We start from the raw sequence: 17,927 nt of genomic DNA, 5'->3' as shown, positions 1-17,927 counted from the left end.
TGAGTCTTCTACATTCACCTTGGACCTTTAATGTACTGCCAGTGTGGCCATCGCTCCCCAATGACACAACAATCAGTCAATTCAACTGACGTTTTCTTCTTCCTCAACATATCTCTGTGCATTTTTCCCGCCAAGGAGTCTGTCTGGCCCTCCAACGGCCATGTACGCAATGTGGGTGTTGCTGTCCAAAGAACTGGGCCAGTCTGTTAACTCCTGAAAATCACTTGTAAATAAAATGCATGAGCAGTTTAGACAGCACAACAAATCCAGAGGGCCATTTGAAAAAGGGGCTCTGCTGAGTCTGTGTCCCTTATATGCAGTGAGATGACAGGATATGTGTGAATTAGCCAATACTTCATATATCAAAGACTTCATTTATGCTGGGAAGTTCACATTTCCCTACTTTCAGGATGGGGATAGGGATTGTTTCAATATTCAAGTCAGTGTCATGAAACAAGAAGTGGCTTTACCTTGCATTGTTAGCAGATATACTCATAGTCAATGGCGTGGGCAATGGTTGTTGTGATGGTTGTCATGGCATGCCACAACTCAAGATAGATCGTTCACCATATTTACAAAGATGATGAAGCATAATGTGTCTAACAACTCCGTCTGTTCCTCATAAGATGCTAACTAAATCAGCAGACTATCCCTATGCAAGGTCAGAAGTCAACTTCGCTAGCCTAAATATCATGCATGTTTTCTAAACACAATCCAACAGCAGTATGACAGTAGCCTTTTCCTAAAAGACGATGTCATGAACACATTTAGACATTCAAATGACTGTTGTGGGAATGACTCTGTTGCATCCAACTTCCAAATCACCACTCCATCAAATCACTTGAAACATAAGTGCCACCACAAATCACGAACCACTAATAATGTATTCATTATAAAAATACTACCTAACTTAAACTACTACTAATTACCTCACCTTACCTAACCTAATCTAAACCAACTTATACTAATTAAATTGTACACTAAACTAACTACCTTATCTAATACTATACACTCAACAACATATATGAGACATTAACCCACCTCCCCCCCTTAAGGCACATCCGTACACGGGACAAAGACAGCTCAGACTAAACATGAACTAAATATACACATATCCTAAACAATATATATATATATATATATATATATATATATATATATATATATATATATATATATATATATATATATATATATATATATATATATATATATATATATATATATATATAAACGTTCCACAATTTGTCCACAAAAGTGCACTCCTCACCGGGGCAAAATAAAGCTCAGCATGGAAAAGGTAAGCAAGTTTCCTCATAAATGTTCAAGTGCCCAACGCGTTTCAGAATTGACTTCCTTGTTCACGGGCAGCAGCAAATTCTAAAATCAAGCAAGACTGTATTAGCACTCCCTTTGAATCCTCTTTAATAACGTTCAAGTGAACATCACGTGTCAAGCAGCGCATGCTGGTCAATACAGTCCGATATCACAATCACTCTGAATTGCTGCTTAATATTATCCAAATTAATTAATACCCTTGATACGGTCGATGAAAAAAAGCGCCTTCACCATGCCACATGAGAACGTCCCAGGAGTCCGCATGGCTTCACACTCCCAAAGCCGCAGACTCGCCATATATATCGGCGGTGGTGCACTTACCGGCCGGACCAGCCGTATTATTAACGTTCCACAGTTTGTCCACAAAAGTGCACTCCTCACCGGGGCAAAATAAAGCTCAGCATGGAAAAGGTAAGCAAGTTTCCTCATAAATGTTCAAGTGCCCAACGCGTTTCAGAATTGACTTCCTTGTTCACGGGCAGCAGCAAATTCTAAAATCAAGCAAGACTGTATTAGCACTCCTTTTGAATCCTCTTTAATAACGTTCAAGTGAACATCACGTGTCAAGCAGCGCATGCTGGTCAATACAGTCCGATATCACAATCACTCTGAATTGCTGCTTAATATTATCCAAATTAATTAATACCCTTGATACGGTCGATGAAACAAAGCGCCTTCACCATGCCACATGAGAGTGTCCCAGGAGTCCGCATGGCTTCACACTCCCAAAGCCGCAGACCCACCATATATATCGGCGGTGGTGCACTTAGCGGCCGGACCAGCCGTATTATTAACGTTCCACAGTTTGTCCACAAAAGTGCACTCCTCACCGGGGCAAAATAAAGCTCAGCATGGAAAAGGTAAGCAAGTTTCCTCATAAATGTTCAAGTGCCCAACGCGTTTCAGAATTGACTTCCTTGTTCACGGGCAGCAGCAAATTCTAAAATCAAGCAAGACTGTATTAGCACTACTTTTGAATCCTCTTTAATAACGTTCAAGTGAACATCACGTGTCAAGCAGTGCATGCTGGTCAATACAGTCCGATATCACATTCACTCTGAATTGCTGCTCAATATTATCCAAACTAATTAATACCCTTGATACGGTCGATGAAACAAAGCGCCTTCATCATGCCACATGAGAGCGTCCCAGGAGTCCGCATGGCTTCACACTCCCAAAGACGCAGACCCACCATATATATCGGCGGTGGTGCACTTACCGGCCGGACCAGCCGTATTATTAACGTTCCACAGTTTGTCCACAAAAGTGCACTCCTCACCGGGGCAAAATAAAGCTCAGCATGGAAAAGGTAAGCAAGTTTCCTCATAAATGTTCAAGTGCCCAACGCGTTTCAGAATTGACTTCCTTGTTCACGGGCAGCAGCAAATTCTAAAATCAAGCAAGACTGTATTAGCACTCCTTTTGAATCCTCTTTAATAACGTTCAAGTGAACATCACGTGTCAAGCAGTGCATGCTGGTCAATACAGTCCGATATCACAATCACTCTGAATTGCTGCTTAATATTATCCAAATTAATTAATACCCTTGATATGGTCGATGAAACAAAGCGCCTTCACCATGCCACATGAGAGCGTCCCAGGAGTCCGCATGGCTTCACACTCCCAAAGCCGCAGACCCGCCATATATATCGGTGGTGGTGCACTTACCGGCCGGACCAGCCGTATTATTAACGTTCCACAGTTTGTCCACAAAAGTGCACTCCTCACCGGGGCAAAATAAAGCTCAGCATGGAAAAGGTAAGCAAGTTTCCTCATAAATGTTCAAGTGCCCAACGCGTTTCAGAATTGACTTCCTTGTTCACGGGCAGCAGCAAATTCTAAAATCAAGCAAGACTGTATTAGCACTCCTTTTGAATTCTCTTTAATAACGTTCAAGTGAACATCACGTGTCAAGCAGTGCATGCTGGTCAATACAGTCCGATATCACAATCACCCTGAATTGCTGCTTAATATTATCCAAATTAATTAATACCCTTGATACGGTCAATGAAACAAAGCGCCTTCACCATGCCACATGAGAGCGTCCCAGGAGTCCGCATGGCTTCAGAGTCCCAAAGCCGCAGACCCGCCATACATATCCGCGGTGGTGCACTTACCGGCCGGACCAGCCGTATTATTAACGTTCCACAGTTTGTCCACAAAAGTGCACTCCTCACCGGGGCAAAATAAAGCTCAGCATGGAAAAGGTAAGCAAGTTTCCTCATAAATGTTCAAGTGCCCAACGCGTTTCAGAATTGACTTCCTTGTTCACGGTCAGCAGCAAATTCTAAAATCAAGCAAGACTGTATTAGCACTCCTTTTGAATCCTCTTTAATAACGTTCAAGTGAACATCACGTGTCAAGCAGTGCATGCTGGTCAATACAGTCCGATATCACAATCACTCTGAATTGCTGCTTAATATTATACAAATTATTAATACCCTTAATACGGTCGATGAAACAAAGCGCCTTCACCATGCCACATGAGAGCGTCCCAGGAGTCCGCATGGCGTCACACTCCCAAAGCCGCAGACCCGCCATATATATCGGCGGTGGTGCACTTACCGGCCTGACCAGCTGTATTATTAACGTTCCACAGTTTGTCCACAAAAGTGCACTCCTCACCGGGGCAAAATAAAGCTCAGCATGGAAAAGGTAAGCAAGTTTACTAATAAATGTTCAAGTGCCCAACGCGTTTCAGAATTGACTTCCTTGTTCACGGGCAGCAGCAAATTCTAAAATCAAGCAAGACTGTATTAGCACTCCTTTTGAATCCTCTTTAATAACGTTCAAGTGAACATCACGTGTCAAGCAGCGCATGCTGTTCAATACAGTCCGATATCACAATCACTCTGAATTGCTGCTTAATATTATCCAAATTAATTAATACCCTTGATACGGTCGATGAAACAAAGCGCCTTCACCATGCCACATGAGAGCGTCCCAGGAGTCCGCATGGCTTCACACTCCCAAAGCCGCAGACCCGCCATATATATCGGCGGTGGTGCACTTACCGGCCGGACCAGCCTTATCATTAACGTTCCACAGTTTGTCCACAAAAGTGCACTCCTCACCGGGGCAAAATAAAGCTCAGCATGGAAAAGGTAAGCAAGTTTCCTCATAAATGTTCAAGTGCCCAACGCGTTTCAGAATTGACTTCCTTGTTCACGGGCAGCAGCAAATTCTAAAATCAAGCAAGACTGTATTAGCACTCCTTTTGAATCCTCTTTAATAACGTTCAAGTGAACATCACGTGTCAAGCAGCGCATGCTGGTCAATACAGTCCGATATCACAATCACTCTGAATTGCTGCTTAATATTATCCAAATTTATTAATACCCTTGATACGGTCGATGAAACAAAGCGCCTTCACCATGCCACATGAGAGCGTCCCAGGAGTCCGCATGGCTTCACACTCCCAAAGCCGCAGACCCGCCATATATATCGGCGGTGGTGCACTTACCGGCCGGACCAGCCGTATTATTAACGTTCCACAGTTTGTCCACAAAAGTGCACTCCTCACCGGGGCAAAATAAAGCTCAGCATGGAAAAGGTAAGCAAGTTTCCTCATAAATGTTCAAGTGCCCAACGCGTTTCAGAATTGACTTCCTTGTTCACGGGCAGCAGCAAATTCTAAAATCAAGCAAGACTGTATTAGCACTCCTTTTGAATCCTCTTTAATAACGTTCAAGTGAACATCACGTGTCAAGCAGTGCATGCTGGTCAATACAGTCCGATATCACAATCACTCTGAATTGCTGCTTAATATTATCCAAATTAATTAATACCCTTGATACGGTCGATGAAACAAAGCGCCTTCACCATGCCACATGAGAGCGTCCCAGGAGTCCGCATGGCTTCACACTCCCAAAGCCGCAGACCCGCCATATATATCGGCGGTGGTGCACTTACCGGCCGGACCCGCCGTATTATTAACGTTCCACAGTTTGTCCACAAAAGTGCACTCCTCACCGGGGCAAAATAAAGCTCAGCATGGAAAAGGTAAGCATGTTTCCTCATAAATGTTCAAGTGCCCAGCGCGTTTCAGAATTGACTTCCTTGTTCACGGGCAGCAGCAAATTCTAAAATCAAGCAAGACTGTATTAGCACTCCTTTTGAATCCTCTTTAATAACGTTCAAGTGAACATCACGTGTCAAGCAGTGCATGCTGGTCAATACAGTCCGATATCACAATCACTCTGAATTGCTGCTTAATATTATCCAAATTAATTAATACCCTTGATACGGTCGATGAAACAAAGCGCCTTCACCATGCCACATGAGAGCGTCCCAGGAGTCCGCATGGCTTCACACTCCCAAAGCCGCAGACCCGCCATATATATCGGCGGTGGTGCACTTACCGGCCGGACCAGCCGTATTATTAACGTTCCACAGGTTGTCCACAAAAGTGCACTCCTCACCGGGGCAAAATAAATCTCAGCATGGAAAAGGTAAGCAAGTTTTCTCATAAATGTTCAAGTGCCCAACGCGTTTCAGAATTGACTTCCTTGTTCACGGGCAGCAGCAAATTCTAAAATCAAGCAAGACTGTATTAGCACTCCTTTTGAATCCTCTTTAATAACGTTCAGGTGAACATCACGTGTCAAGCAGTGCATGCTGGTCAATACAGTCCGATATCACAATCACTCTGAATTGCTGCTTAATATTATCCAAATTAATTAATACCCTTGATACGGTCGATGAAACAAAGCGCCTTCACCATGCCACATGAGAGCGTCCCAGGAGTCCGCATGGCTTCACACTCCCAAAGCCGCAGACCCGCCATATATATCGGCGGTGGTGCACTTACCGGCCGGACCAGCCGTATTATTAACGTTCCACAGTTTGTCCACAAAAGTGCACTCCTCACCGGGGCAAAATAAAGCTCAGCATGGAAAAGGTAAGCAAGTTTCCTCATAAATGTTCAAGTGCCCAACGTGTTTCAGAATTGACTTCCTTCCTTTTGAACCACCGATCCCAGAATGCACAGTGGTTTATCAGGAGGCCCACTGGGGCAATAAATACAGAGGTGTTACTAATCAGTGGTTTGGCTTCATTTTTTAGCGAGAACTCTGCCTGTGAACAAGGACGATGGAAGTCTGAAACGCGTCAGGCATTATTGATTGAACACTGAGTTTGCGTTTGTGCTGCAGCCTGATATTATTGCTGTTAGACGAGTGCATCCTATGCTTGGGCAATTGGGAACTTGAATTTATACACGGCAGTCCAGCCGTGAGGTTGCACCATCGCTTGATTGAACAGCGGGCCGGCTGCCTTGTGAGTACGAGGCTCTTTCCGGACCAGCAGCATGGCGTAAGATTGAATTTGCACGCAAACAACAGTTCAGTGTTAGCCCACTAATGGCTGGAATATTTCAAATATGTGAGAGGCATCGCAATGGATATTTTGAATTGTAAGCAGTATTTACTATGAACTGTGAAACGATTTTTGAACCACCGATCCCAGAATGCATAGTGCTTTATCAGGAGGCCCACTGGGGCAATAAATACAGTGGTGTTACTAATCAGTGGTTTGGCTTCATTTTTTAGCGAGAACTCTGCCTGTGAACAAGGACGATGGAAGTCTGAAACGCGTCAGGCATTATTGATTGAACACTGAGTTTGCGTTTGTGCTGCAGCCTGATATTATTGCTGTTGGACGAGTGCATCCTATGCTTGGGCAATTGGGAACTTGAATATATATATATATATATATATTTATCACAACACCACTTCCTGTACCTCCTTTCGGCGAACACGGAAGACAACGTCCCCACACGGAAGTTGACAATCACAGGTAAATTTTATTCCTTCATTGAATCACTCCTCACGATGCGTTTCGGGCATCAAGTGCCCTTGATCACATAGCGAAAAAGCGGTACAATTCAAACATATATACTCTCTTTTTTTCTTCTTTTTTTGCATTTACACCACGTGATAATGGAAAGTAACAAAATACTACAAGTATAGGCTTTTTTTCTCTATGTTACAATACATAATATCAATTCATGTCCAAATCTCCAGTGTTAATACACCATTAATTTACAAATTGGCGTCTAGCGTCCGAATGTATGCATATCACATTTGTCATACAATTTATTATTTAGCAATATTCAGCATATGTGCATAACATGCGCGACATGAATGTGCAAATTACGCATGTGCAAAATACGCTGTAAATCTCCAGTGTTAATACACCATCAATTTGCAAATTGTCATTTTGCGCCCAAATATATGCATATCACATTTGCCATACATATTATTATTTAGCAACATTCAGCATATGTGCAAAAAATACGCGACTTAAATGTGCAAATTACGCATGTGCAAAATACGCTATATCATGTGCAAATTTTTGAAATGTGCAAATTACCGCTTGAATGCGGGATTGCTGTGCAAAAAATGCAATAATACATGCTCAATTCTGCATATAAATTAAATTACATATATTGAGTGCAACGGCTGAGTGTTTAAGATCTTCCTGTTAACATACATAGTTGCCTAAATGCCATTGATGTTACTTATGAATTAAAGTGTCTAGTGCAAATTCATCTCTAAAGCCTGTTCCCAAAAAAATTCTAATTAAGAAAAAAGTGTTTAAAAAAAGTTGAAGCAGATTGGATAAATATTTGGTGAAGGAAATTTAAGTACTGACAGCGGTTTAATGAACATGCTGATACAATAACCATGTCTTCACACAGATCTGTGAAAATAGATATAGTGTTATGTATCTGTAATATCCTGGTTGGGTCTTACACTATCATGCATATTAAAACTGAGCCCAGTTAAAATTATAAAAAAGTATGCATGTCTTCTTTTATTCAGACCGTTAGGAAATTTACTGTCAAGTTCTAAAATGTATTTCGTCTCCCGCTGTCTAAGTATTTTTTCTCGATTTCCTCCTCTGCGTGGAGCTAAAACTGAGTCAATTACAAAATAAGATAGGCAATTGATATCTTTATTGTGAACTTCTTTAAAATGACGAGCGACCGGATATGCTGGGTCGCTGTTAATGATAGCGCGAAGATGTTGCAGTATCCTCACATGCACCTGGAGCTTGGTACTTCCCACATACCTAAGCCCACAGGTGCATGTGAGTACATAAATCGCAAAGTCAGTACGACAGTTGTAATTGCCCTTGATGTCTATCCCATTTTCTCTAAATGGAGTATTGTATTTGGTAGTATTAATGCCAAATTTGCATGCACGACAACTTGTGCATTTAAAGAAACCTTTTTCTAGGTTTTAACCATGAAGTAGTTTGTGCAAGTTCAGGACAGTTTTTAGACAATTGTCCCCCCATAGATTGATTTTTTCTGAATGTAATGGTGGGTTTATCAGGCAGCTTACTACTAAGGACATTGTCGGTAAGGATAATGGGCCAATTTTTATTCATTATGGCTCTAATTCTCCTTTCCTGACGACTGAAAGTTGTAATAAGTCTAGGTGATTCTTCCGATATATTATTTTGTCCTTCATCTTCTGTTTCATTTGGCAAGAGAGATGCCCTAGATCTCTTACTAGCTTTTGTCACTGCTTCTGTTAATATTTTATTAGAATAACCCCTTTTCCTTAATCTAATTAGGGCTTCATTTTGACAATTTTCAAATTCTTCTGAACTGCTACATATACGCTTTAGCCTTAAAATCTCACCATAAGGAATGCTGCTGATTAAATGTTTGGGATGTGCACTGGTTGCGTGTAATGTTGCGTTACCTGCTGTAGGTTTTCTAAAAGCAGTAGTAACTAATTCACAGTTCTTGATCTGAATGCAGACATCTAAAAACTCAATTTTGATAGGACTGATTCAAGATGTAAAATGTAGATTAAAACTATTCACATTTATAGTTCTAATAAAATCCTCTGCACTTTTGGAATCTCCATTCCATACCATAAAAACATCGTCAATATAACGCAACCAGTGCATAATTCTTGTGTCAAACATTTCCTTTGTGTTGCGTCCCGAGGACCCGCTCCTCCCAATAGCCCACGTGTAAACACGCGTAGCTAGGGGAGAAGCAGGCCCCCATCACAACACCTTGTATTTGCCTGTAAATATCTTTCCCAAACATGAAATAATTGTTATTCAGACACCAGGTAATTAAGGATAACAGCATTTTGTTATGCATAAAATATTCACATGGCCTAGAACTTAAAAAATATTCGATTGCATTGATTCCACATGAATGCTCAATACTAGTATAGAGCGATTCTATATCAAGAGTTACTAGAATCAGATCATTGTTCCATGAGATATCCTTTAGCTTGTTTAAAAAATCTCCCGTATCTTTTACAAAGGAAGGTAATGTCTTTACCATGTCTTGTAAATAAAAGTCCACATATCGCCCCACTTGTTCAGTCATACCTTTAATTGCTGAAATGATGGGGCGTCCGGGAACTGGAACCTTTCCTTTATGAATTTTTGGCAGTAAATAAAGGAAAGGAAGGACTGGATATTCATTAAACATGAATTGATATTCTTCTGTAGATATTAATCCCTCCTATTTCCACTGTTTCAATTCTTTCTTTAATGATTCTTTCGCTTTATTATAAGCTGTTATTGTGGATTTCTCATAGCAATTCACGTTGTTGAGTTGTCGCATGGCTTCTTGTGTGTACTGTTTTCTAGGCCAAAGAACGATGTTGCCACCTTTGTCTGATTTTTTCACAATTATTTCATTGTCGTCGCTGAGTTTTTTCATCAGGTTCTGATAATGTTTTTGGTTAAAATTTAATTTACTTTTTTTATAATTAACCTGACGATGAAGTTTCTTTATTTCGTCTATGACACATTCATGAAAAATGTCCACAGCAACCTTAGGCATGATTGGCAGAAATGTAGAATTAGGTTGATAGGGGCTTTCCCCTGCACCCTTTTGAAGTAAATCAATTGTGCGTAATTTTTGTTGAGTTGACTGTAAGGGTTCTTCATGCTCATTATTTTTTAATTCATGCATAGTCAACAATGTTTGTACATCAGAGGCTTGTAGTTTATACTGATTAGTCATATCTTCAGAGTTCTTTTTATTTTCAAGTCCTGTTTTAATCATGAAGAATTTCTTTAATTTGAGTTTACGTATAAAGCAAAAAATGTCTACTCTTGTTGTGGCGTAATCAAAAAAATTGCTTTCAGGGCAATAATTGAGTCCCAAGGCTAGAAGTTGTTCCTCAGCCTTTGCTAGTGTTATGGATGATACATTTATGATGGTTTTCTCATCAGATTCTACAGTTTGCCCCAATATTTTCGCTGATTTCATCTCCGCTTCGCGTTTCCGCCTACGGCGCCTCGTCCTTCTGATTGTATTTCGTCTTTTCCTGTGTTGTTCTTTTCGTTTCATGGTCTCAAAGTTTGTCTCCGAGCTTCCACTAAAAAATCAACCTCTTCGCCCAGAGTCAAAATTGCTTTATTGTGTGTTCTATCAACGTTTAGGCCCTCCATACTCGATCCACTGGTGAGTGATTCAGTATCAGTTTCAGTGACATTGGTCTCGGTGTTGCATGTTTGTGCAAGACGTATAGCATTTGGTTTGTTATTATTGCTTGTTTTTAATTTCCTTGCATTGTCATATTTACATGCAAATGTATAGATTTGGCCCAACTCATAATCCGCCTGGTCACAAGCAAACTTGTGTGCCTTTCTTGCTTTTATCTTTTCTTCATGTTTTTTAGCCGTTCATAAATTTCTTTCCGTTTTGCTGAAATGAAATTGCGATTCTCATATTAACATGACTAGAGAATCTAGATTTCATTAAAGACATGGAGGCTATCGTTATGCATTAATCCTTTAATGCAGCCACAAGCAGCCACACTACATCATAAAGGCAAAACAGTTTTAGAATGCGGTGAGCAGAGGCAACAAAAGGCGTGAGAGACAAACAGATTGCCTCTTTTAAATGAAGCGAAACCAACTTGAACTTGAGACTGAAGAAGGAGAGACGTAACTTGAGCCTGAAGAAGGAGAGACGTCTGAACCTGGATAAGGAATGTAGCAGGACATCATGTGGAGCGGTCTGAAAGGAAAGATGAAATGTAAATACGCTAAGAGGTAGATGTAAAGCATTACAAGCACATGTAAATACAAATAAGCCAAGTTCTATTAAAATAGTTCAAGAGCAACTCCGTCCAAGGGTGGGACGGGAGGGATAACGATAGCCTCTGTGTCTTTAATGAAATCTAGATCCTCTAGTCATGTTAATATGAGAATCGCAATTTCATTACAAGACCGGAGGCTACATTATGCATGTTGGTAGCCCTGAAGGACAACATCAGACATGTGCTCGATAGGTTTACAGTAGTGGTTGGCGAAGGTAGAAGCATTTGACCAATCAGCAGCTTTAAGGATATCATTCAACTTACCACCAGACCAGAAAGATTTGCTTGCCATGGCACCTCTGAGAGAGTGTGCTTAGAATCTAGAAAGGTCAATACCAGCTAGCTTCATAACTGACTTGACCCATCTAGCAATGGAGGAGGAAGAAACAGGTTTAAAGGGCTTAACAAAAGAGATAAGGAGTTGATTGGCATTTAGAGGGCGAAGGTCTTTAAATCTCTGATCATATTCTTCCATACAGTCTACAACACACAGGTCTTTTGCAGAGATCAAAACGAGGATAAAAAATAGAGTCTGACATAGTTTTAGTCCTTCTAAATATATCAAATTTAACGCCAAACATATCATATTGTCTATAAGAAATATCTAGGCATTTCACATCAGAAACTCTACGACAAGAAATTAAACATAAAAGAGTAGCAAGTTTGAGCGAAAGGCATTTCCTGTTAAGAAAAGCATTATCAGGCCAAGCAGAGAAAAGGTTAAAGATAGCTTTAACATCCCAAATAGTCTGGTATTTAGGTCTAGGTGGTCTTTTGAGTCTAATGCTTTTCATAACTCTACAAATAATAAAATTTTTACCTACCGTCTTATTGTTGACAAGGGAGTGTCCAGCGGAAATTGCTGATCTGTAGCAATTGATAGATCTATAAGCGAATCCTCTATCGACTGTTCGACAAGAAAATTAACTATGTTGACGATAGGAGCTTCCACGGGATCCAGGTTCCTCTCCATGCACCAACAAACCCATCTTTTCCAGATGTTATTGTACCTATAGTGCGTTCCTGGTGCCCATGATTCACCGAGGAGAGAGAGAGCTGATGACGAAAGTCCAGACAATTCATTGGATTGCCTGACACTTTCCAAGCAAGAAGGTTCAAATTCCCTGAAATGATTAGGTGATGATCTTCTCCGTCTGCGTTGGAAATCAGACTTTTGTTCGCTGGGATGAGAAAGGGGATGTCGCAGGACAGTTCCAGAGATGTCGGGAACCATGCTTGAGAAGGCCAAAAGGGGGTTATCAGAACCAGAGTGCATTGGTCTATTCTGACCTTCTGTAGGACTCTTTGGATCATGGCAAAGGGGGGAAAGGCGTAGCCCTGAAGGTTCGACCAGCATTGGAGGAAGGCATTCACCGCTAGCCCTCCAGGGTCCGGCATCCAGCTGAAATATTTCGGAAGTTGGAAGGTTAGTCTGCTGGCGAACAAGTCCACATCCAGTGGACCCCAAAAGTGGAAGATAAGATTGAAAACATTCACGTTGAGTTTCCAATCGGTGAGGTATGAAAGGAATCTTGAGTTCCAGTCCGCAGAAAGAGTCGACTTTCCGGGAAGGTTTTCTGCCTTGAGAGAGATCTTGTGTTCTAAACAGAACATCCAGAGTTTCTTGGCTAAGGCGGATAGGTCTGCAAATTTGGTACCGCCGAGGCGGTTGATATAAGACACTGCGGAGATGTTGTCCATCTTCAAAAGGACGAATCTCCCTTGGAGAGAGTGTTTGAAACTCATTAGAGCGTACATGCCTGCAGTAAGTTCTAGGAAATTTATATGACGGGAAGATTCCTCGAGAGACCAAGCGCCACCAGTGTTTTGGTCGAGGAGGCGAGCACCCCAACCGTGAAGGCTGGCATCCGATTCCAGGATAAATTCCGGTGAAGATCCGAAGATAGCTTTGCCATTCCATGCATCCAAGTTTTCTAGCCACCATGAGAGTTCGGATTTGGCTTCCAGGTCTAAGGTCACAGAATCTCCGTACCAGAGGCCAAGCTTGAGCGCCTTCGCTTTTATTCTTTGAAGGGCACGGTAATTCAGAGGGCCCGGAAAGATAGCTTGGATGGAAGAGGAAAGTAAACCTAGGAGAGAATCGATAGAAAAATATTTGGTTGCAGTTGAGGCTTCTCCGGCAGCAGCCCAGGGCACCTCTATAATAGCTCCCTTCGTGAGCATAGAAGAGATTTCCTCTTCGACAATTTTTTCGTGATCGAGCGAAAGAGTTAGGGGTTTGGGGGGACGAGATTGGAAAGGAGTCTCTGAAAAGTCTATTTTGAAACCCTGGACGGTTTCGATGCCCAAACATGGTAGAAATGCTTCAGTCTGCCCCCGACTTGGGAAGAAGAGGAAAGAGGAAGAGGAAGACTTACTTGGGAGGTTGGAGGAGTTTGGATTTCCTCGGGACCTGAAGCCTCTGTTGCGTGGTCCTCTTGCTCGATGAGGGAAGAATTGCTGATTTGAGGGGTAGAAGCCTCTACCGGAACCTCTGTAGGATGAGAAGGGCCGCTGGTTACCTCGGCCGGAAGAACGGCCCCTTCTTCCAGCCTGTCCAAAAAGGCCTGTGTTAAAAACACGTCTCATATTCGATTGAGCCTTGGCATTTCCGAGAAAGACAATTGCTCTTTGACTCCACCCACGGATGAGATTAATGTCAAGAGGGGTTCTGGAAATGTGAGACTCCTCAGCCAGGTCAAGGATTCTGGTGAGGGGGCCTAGGACATCCAAAAGACGGTCCTGGCAACCCTTAAGTGCTCTCTCTAGACCTCTTCTAGGGTCTTTGCCTAGCTTAAATAGGAATTTAATCAAGTCCGGATCAAGGTTGGGGGTTTGGGAGACCTTTTCGTGAATAGTAGGTCTCGGGCACTCTGATCTGAGAGTATTCCTGGTCTCCCTTTCCAGTGAATTCCTTAGCCATCTTTTAATAAACTTTGAAACTACACTGTTTTTCAGGGTAGACTTGAAGCTCATTAGTGTGTTCAGGCTGGCTAACATCTCCAAGCAATTTATGTGTAGAGTGAGTTCCTCCTGGGACCATTTCCCCCCAGTTTCTATTTTTCCTAGTCTGGCACCCCAGCCTAGATTGCTCGCATCGGATTCCAGTGTGTGATTTGGAGTATTCCCGAATATTGCTTTCCCATTCCAACTGTCTAGGTTGTTACGCCACCATAGGAGATCCTCTCGAGCTTCCAGAGACAGGGGAACAATGTTCGAGTACCAAAGACCTTTCTTCAGTCCTGAAGATTTTAGTCTCTGTAAGGCCCTGTAGTGAAGGGGCCCTGGGGAAATTGCTTGAATGGATGAAGATAAGAGCCCTACTATCCTTGCTAGTTCCCTCAGGCTAACTGTGTCTTTGGACAAAACATAGGAAACTTCTTTCTTTATTTTTGATAATTTCTTTGAGGAAAGTTGTGATTGGGTTAGAGGTGTGTTCCCCTGAAAACCTAGAAACTCAAGGTTTTGTGAAGGGGTCAGTAATTCTTCCTGGCTTTGAGACATCAATAAGATGTCATCTAGGTAGATAATCAGACGTACTCCTCTTCTCCTTAAAGAGGTGACCACTGGCCTCAGGACCTTGGTGAAGCACCAAGGAGCTGAGGACAGGCCGAAGGGAAGACAGCGAAACTGGTAGGTTGTATTCCGCCATACAATTTCTTTCCGTTTTGCTGAAATGAAATCTTTTTTGTTATCAAATTTGTCCAAATCTTTATTGATTATTTCAATTTCCGTCAGCAACACTTGGCGATCAATTTCAGCATATTTATCAGTGATGTCACTGACCATGTCATGAGTGATGTAATATGTGACGTCATCAGCAGTGCATTGCGGGGGCGCGAGTTATAGTTAGCTGAACTAACTATAACGGGGGAATTTCTAGGGTTTTGTACGAGGGAAATGTCCAGCTAACTATAACGCCCTGAAACCTATGGTTTTTTCAGTGAATTTCTAAGGTTTTTTAAATGCCATTCCTAACTATAACGCCCCTGAAACCTATGGTTTTTTCAGTGAATATATATATATTTCTTTTCTTTTTTTTTCAAGAAAGAAATCATCAACCCCCCCACCCAAAGGAAAAATAAAACTTAGCCCATAACACTATATAAATTGAATAAAACATCTAAAGCCTTACCTACACCTTACACTAACTTATAACTACCATAAAACTACACTTAAGAACACCCAAAATCCTACAGTAAGTAATAAACAGTATGCAAAAAGGAATAGGGGGACGGTACTAGGGGAAGGATCAAAATGTTGGGGTCTCAGAAGGGGAGCCCCAGGGCACACCTGATGTCCTGGAGGTGGCTGTTCATGTCCGAAATGTCCCTCTCAACCTGTGCCAAATTGACATTCAGGTCCAATATACAGCGATGGTCCCTGTTGGTGTACCCAACAATGTGTGTCTGGGGTGCAGCTGGCATTGATGTAGTGTCTCGAGGGTGACGTTGTGAGGGAGCACACTCTTGTGTGAAAACGGACCTGATTGTACTCCTGTTAAAATACAACAAACAGTTTTTGATTCTCAATGAGAAACCATGCACAGTCATAAGTTCAGGTGCCCAATACATTGCCCCATTCCCACTCTTTCTTTAATTTTTGTCATATCCCCTGATAGGTGTAGTGATCTGTGTGACACAGTTTCTTTGTTAACATGACTTTATATGATATTTCACCTTCTGAAGTCATAAACCAAGTTCACAAGACATTGTTATAATGCTATTTTATTTTACAAACTCACAAGGTGTAAACATAGGATGAAAGAAATGTTTGTAACAATACATTAGTTAATGGTAATTATAAAAAAATGTTGCAGATAATGGCATCCCTCCTTGCTGTTCCACCTGAAGAAGCTGTTGTGTGTCTTGCATCACCTACTTCATCCTGCCCCTTCTCCGGATTGCCCTGCTGCTCCTGGTCTTCTGGCAGTGGTGTGTTGGTCAGTACAGAGATGTTGTGCAAAATGCAATATACCAGTATGCTTTTTCAGACCAGTTCCCCCCGAAATGTCAAAGCCCCGGAACCTTGATTTAAGTACTCCGAAGGTCCATGCCACGATGGCCCTTGTGCGTCCCATTGCCACATTGTAGTCTCTCTGGGCCTGTGTGTGGGTCACTTTGATGGGGGTCATCAACCATGGTGACAGTGCATATCCTTGATCACCCGAAACAGAGAATGGAGAGTATTTTGACCTGATGTGTTTTACGGAGTGGGCATGTTTATTTAGTGTCCTTAGTGCAGCTTTGTACTTTCTACTTCATCATGTTGTGGTACATACAAATTACCTGCATCGCTGACATTGAATTGCCTATACCTACCTATCACCATAATACCATTGGCCAGGTCCTGTGTATTATCTCCATGTTGTAACTGTCAGGATGCCTGGGTACCTCCGAACACCTTTGGGTTTATTTAAAAGCACCTTGTGCCACTGGTACGTCACGTTTTCACATATTGAAAATGACGCACCAGGGGCACATGGGGCTTGTAAAGAAGTCACATTGTCATTTGGCACATTACTATGTATGTGAATCAGCACGATCCATCATTGTGAGTTATTCTACTGAGTGTAGCTGGCACAGGAAGTACTTGGATGCTAAATGCTGTACTCATTGTGGGTTAGTTACATCCCCCTTACAACCAAGGTGGGTCACTGCTTAAGATGCGGTAACCCTTTGTAAATAGGGCGTGTTAAAAATGGGATTTCTGGTTGGCTAGGGCTTGCACCTAAGCCAGGCAGAAACCACCACTCTAGTCAGGGCAAGGGAGTTACACACTGAAGATAACTCCTGCTCAGCCCCTTGGTAGCTTGGCACGAGCAGTCAGGCTTATCCCAGAGGCAATGTGTAAAGTGTTTGCCCAACAGACTCACTAGGCACACCACAAAAGAAACTCCACACATGGTTACATAAAAAATTGCCTTTGTATTATCATAAACACATTAGAATCATAATCACAAATGTACACTGTGCCACCTGGCACTAGGCAATACTTCACAGGGGATTATATACATGACATGGCCAATCGGGCCACTGTCTGAATCATTAGAACAGGTCATAACAAAACCAGTAACTACTGGTAAAATACTGTACTCAGCATCATCACATTAGGCATAAATACATTATGCTGGAGAACATTAGGCAGAAACACATTATGCACAAAAACATTAGGGCCTTGAGCCCTACCAGCACTTCAGGTGCTTACAGGCCAACAGGCCTTTCTCGGGGACCCATCTTGGACCTGCCCGCAATGCCCTTCGTCCATCAAAGTCAGGGCTCTCAGCTGCCACTGCAGCAGGGTGCAGGCCCAACAGGCCAGCACCAAAAATGAAGGCGAGGGTGTAATCCACCCTGGTCTCTCTAGAGACCCAAACAATGCCCCCAACATTGCATCTGCCCGCAATCCGGCAATGCAGCTGTGCGACCAAAAACAAGCACCAACAGTGGTCTGGGAGCCCCCCCTCACCGAGGCTTTTCTAGTGGGCCCAAAAAGAAG

This window comes from Triturus cristatus, chromosome 11 (genome assembly GCF_964204655.1).
Source record: "Triturus cristatus chromosome 11, aTriCri1.1, whole genome shotgun sequence".
Taxonomy (NCBI): Eukaryota; Metazoa; Chordata; class Amphibia; order Caudata; family Salamandridae; genus Triturus; species Triturus cristatus.
This window is presented reverse-complemented; position numbering follows the sequence as displayed.